Genomic DNA, 5126 nt, shown 5'->3' on the forward strand with positions numbered 1-5126 from the left:
GTTTGTTTGCTGGATGATAAATGGTGCATATCATTTGTTCATTCCGTCTTGTTGTTACATCACATTTGTTTTTCGTTTTGTCGTCTAAAGTACTAGCTTTTGCTGAACTTAATGCCAGTCTTTGAAAATGCGCTGTTTTACCCTGTTTTGTACAATTGAAAATATACATATATACAAATATAAACATGCATGGTAATTTGAAATGGGACTTAAAATCCCACTTTCAAATCAAAAATGAAACATTAGTACAACATAATAAAAATACTAAACATTACAATAAAAGTATCATAATATAATGTGTTTAAACATAAATAAACAGAAATAATAAAAATTAAAAATCATATAAATTACCAACAGGAACTATATCAATCATGGATAGGGGTTCCAGTTCATGTCATCGCACTACAAGAAAAATGCTCCTATAGGACACCCAATTTGGTCATATAAAGCCACTTTATAGGACCTTTGGGTTTGATAGGACTTACCAATGGGGGTTGTATCTAACGCGGTCGTATAAAGTATTGAAATTAAAAAGTGTCCTAAAAGGTCATAAGATTATGAAACCAATGATCAGGTACTATAATATAATTAACAACCACAAAGAAAGGTCCTTAAAATACATACTAGGAGACATTTGTTGAAATTGAAACGTACATAAGGCGTCCCAAAAAGTAAATATATATGACATAAGTACCAACAAAAGTGTCCTAATAAAAATTTATAATTCCTAAGGACCAAAAAAATGGTCCTATTGTAAAAAAATAGTACATTAGTACCAATAAACAAAGTCCTAATCTAACGATATACTAGTTTGGTACCAAGGGAAAAAGTTCTAATATGCAAGAATGTTACTTTAGTACCACATAGAGGGTCCTAATACAATTATTTTTAAGGATAGTACAACTAAAAGAAGTACTAATATAAATATTTGAAACCTTAAAACCACAAAATAGGTCCTAATATATAAAGATATGATACTTTAGTTCCATATAAAGGGTCCTAATATAATTATTATTAAGGTTAGTACCACTAAAAAAATGTCCTAATAAAAATATTTCACACCTTAAAACCACAAAATAGGTCCTAATATATAATGATATGATACTTTAATATCACACAAAAGGTCCTAATATAAGGATTTTTAAAATTAGTACCACAAAAAAAATCCTAATATAAATATCTCAAAAACCTTAAAACCACAAAATTGGTCCTAATATATAAAGATATGTTACTTTAGTACCACATAAAAAGGTCCTAATATAATGATTTTTTACAATATGGCGTCCTATCAAGTAATAGTATTAAAACCACAAAATGAGTCCTATCAAGTCATAGTAATTCTGAATAGGTTTCTATATTTGAATTCGCTTCAGATATTCAGGTCCGGTTTGAGTTCTTTTACGATTCAGGTATTCGAATCGGTTTGATTATTTAGGCCCGGATCGGATTATTAAATCTATATATATCAGGTCTACTTTTTATTTAATTCAGATTTTGCACATTCAATTAATAATTTCTATTAAAAATAAATATAAAATAAAACATAATCATATATTTTAATAAATTGTACTCATAAATTGAAAAACACCAAACATTAAAAATTCATAGAAAATCCAACATATCAATACTAAGATAACATTCGACAAAGAAAATAAAAACAATGAAAAGCAACGAAGAACGTCTTCGATCAACACGTATCTTTATTAATCCAAAGGTACCACCTGCAAATAAAGAACTCATAATCAAATGGCCTAACCACATCATGGAACAATACATAAAGAACATTTAATTAACAAACCGAAATTTACAAATTGTAACAATACATAAAGATGAAGATTATTCCATTCGTCCAACACTTAACATTGAAAGAGTAGTCATACCAACAATGTCAAAACTTGTTGGGATAGGAATGATTCCTACATGAGAAATGGCACTATATGATTGCCGAAATTCAAGAACGGCACAATGTCCACCGCATGACAACGCCTTCCTGCAAGTCTATTAAGAGTCCACCTTAGAATTAGGAGAAATCTCCCCCATTGGCATCACCAGTTTAAGCTTTGTCCCCTTAGAATATTTTGAGTCTGGCTTTAAACTCAGGTACTGCACACAAAACCAAATGCAAACTTCCATGTCAATTCGACAACTAAACAAACAACATGATTATTATAATATGCACACACATAGTGTGCTTTTAAATAGCCTGCAAATATTCAAGTGTGCTTTCACAAAAGCTTCTAGAACACCAACACAACTTTTATAATGTTATACGGGAGATATAAGATCTCTACAAAATCAAACTATTTTAAAACATTGTGCTATTAGATTCAAAACTAGAAAAATGACGGACCTCGCGTTGCGGCGGTTGCACTTGGGTAGACATTGCAACCGTCACAACGCGCGGTCCGTTACGCAAAATGGATATTACACAGATACAAAATTGAAATGAAACACCAACTAGAAGAATTCGCCTATTTTATTACACACGGTCAGAATTTCTAGCCTATTGTCTGTTCAACAAATAGGAAATATCATGAATGAAAGAACGAAGAGATTACCAACCGTAATTAGTTCTTTTGTGTAGATGCGCCCAAAATACTTCATAAGAAATCAAAAGAAAACTACCTGCAACATTAATAAAACAACCACCAAAAAAGTGATGTTTGTCATTCACAAAATAAAGAAATAGTTGGTGTCTCGTTCATGGACGACACTCCTAAAAGTCGGTAGGGATAAACGAAAAATCAACGTAAACAGCAATAAACAGGTAAATGAACGACTTGAAATGTAGTAGAAATTTGTGTGAAAACTAACCTCTAATAACAAAACTGCAACTAAAGCCATTGAAAGATTGACCTGCTCATGGAAATTCACTTCTTTGGACAAATTGACAAAAAAAAAAAAAAAGAATATCTTGGAATTAAATTGATCATGGTCTGTATACCTAATTGTATATAATAATATTATAATAGACCATGTTAAGATCTTCGCCTTGTCATTTTTATGTACCGAATGAAAGTTCAATTCTTTCAATTAAGCCTTTGGTACACTCCATAACGGTATTGTTGAAGTCGATACTCTAGTTACTTTTCCGTTCACATATACCTCCAGCGACCCTGAGAATTAACACATTAGTAATAATAGGTGACACTGGTGTCCGTCATATTTCCCAAGATTAACGGCTTGAGATCCCTTTGCTCTATCCTGGCCATACTTTTGATCCTCGTTCAATATTTTCTTTCATGGAAGGTCTCTTATCCTACGAAACTTCAAAATTTAACTATCCAGCGTATTTGACCTAGATAAGTATTTAATATATAAACTGCGTTTTATACAATACCTCAAAGTCGTCCTCACTTTCGGGTACGGCGTAGTTTATACTACTTAGCTCTTTTTCAACTGCCTTTCTTCGTTTTTCCTCAAGTAAAAGCACTTCTCTTACAGCATGAAGCTCATCACTTAAACTAGTCTGCATTACATATTAATACTAAACATTTAAACTTTTTAGTGCATAGAGTAGCAAAGCTATCATGAGTAATCAATCCAGTTACCTTCTCTGATGATATATTCTGATTTTCTCTTTTCGCTATTTGAAGTTCGTCTAGAGTATTGTTAAGAAGTTGAGACATCTTTTGTAGTTCCATTTTTAGAACATCAATCTCGTTTTGTCTTCGGAACTGTACGAAGATCAGATTAACATAAAAAGGAGAGGCAAAGAGAGTCTTCGTATATAATAAACATAAACATAAATATAAATATAAATATAAATATATTACTATCATAAGTTTACCCAGTAATAAATTTCAAGAAGCTAGATAACCAGTAGCTGTGGTGTTTTGATAAATATTAACTATTCAAAAAGATAATACTCAAAGTAACAAAAGCGTCATTTTTATATAGTTTAAGAGTATACAAATAGTAATATGACAACAGTTTTATCAACTATGATACTATTCTTCTATAAAGTATTTGTTAGCAATTGTATGATTTAGTGAATTGTATATAATTCAAAAGTATTAATATCTAGTTATACTGTTAACAATTAAAGTGTGCGTTGTAAGAAAGAAAACATATATGTGACATTCTTTAAATAGTCAGTTTCGATGCATAATCAGATACTTGTGATAAGAATCACTTTATGCAAACACTGAAACTTACTTGCAGTGAACTCTCACAATCGTTTGAAGACTTTTTAATGCAACCACTTGTTTTTGTAACTCAACACACTGGGAATGTTCTTCCTCCACTTGTATTGTCAACTCACTAACTTTTTGCTCATACATCTGAGTGGTTTCCGCAAGTGCCTTTTGGTACTTAGCACGTTCAAGTTGATGTTGCTATGAAGAGACGAAAACAAGTGTGAGGTAAAGCTTTTCATAATCTGAAAATAATACAGAAATATATTTTATATTTTTTTCTAATAAATAGAATGAAGCACAAACCTCCATTGTTTTTTGATGATCAATTAGTAGATTTTTCATTAAATGCAACTGTTCTTCAACACTACTCGCCCGTTCTCGTTCCACTTCTAGATGTGACATTAACTCGCCTATTTTCTTCTCATACATTTGGGTTGGCCCCCATGGCCTAAGCGGGTCGGGTCTCCAAATGAGCTATAAAAACACTTTTAACTGTATAGTTTTCAACAGCCCACTATTTCATTACCAAGATGACCAGTTTCACGTTTTTACATACTACTATTTTCAACAAAAGCAAAATAATCACTGACAGACAGTTTGAAATACAGTAATAATAAACTTTATACGTCAAGCAAAACAATAGTGATAGACAAACATAATCATTACAATGTACCTTTGAAGTGAAAGCGCTTAGATACATAGCTTGTCGGCCAGAGCGACCCAGACCTATCATCCACATTTTAACACCAAATGGTTAACACGTGCACCAAGATTGAGCCCAAAATATACATACTTTTATGAACAACTAATAATCTAGTAAATATCTCCACCAAAATAATATTACTACCATAACTAAATCATATACTTTAAACAGAACAGTTTAGGAGATTGTATGTATTAATAACTTTGACGTAGTAGATCGTAAGTTTTTCAAATTTACCAATCGACCACGTTTCATTTAACATCAGATGAAGATACTCTTAACTA

Source organism: Rutidosis leptorrhynchoides, chromosome 2 (assembly GCF_046630445.1).
Source record: "Rutidosis leptorrhynchoides isolate AG116_Rl617_1_P2 chromosome 2, CSIRO_AGI_Rlap_v1, whole genome shotgun sequence".
In the NCBI taxonomy this organism is placed as follows: domain Eukaryota; kingdom Viridiplantae; phylum Streptophyta; class Magnoliopsida; order Asterales; family Asteraceae; genus Rutidosis; species Rutidosis leptorrhynchoides.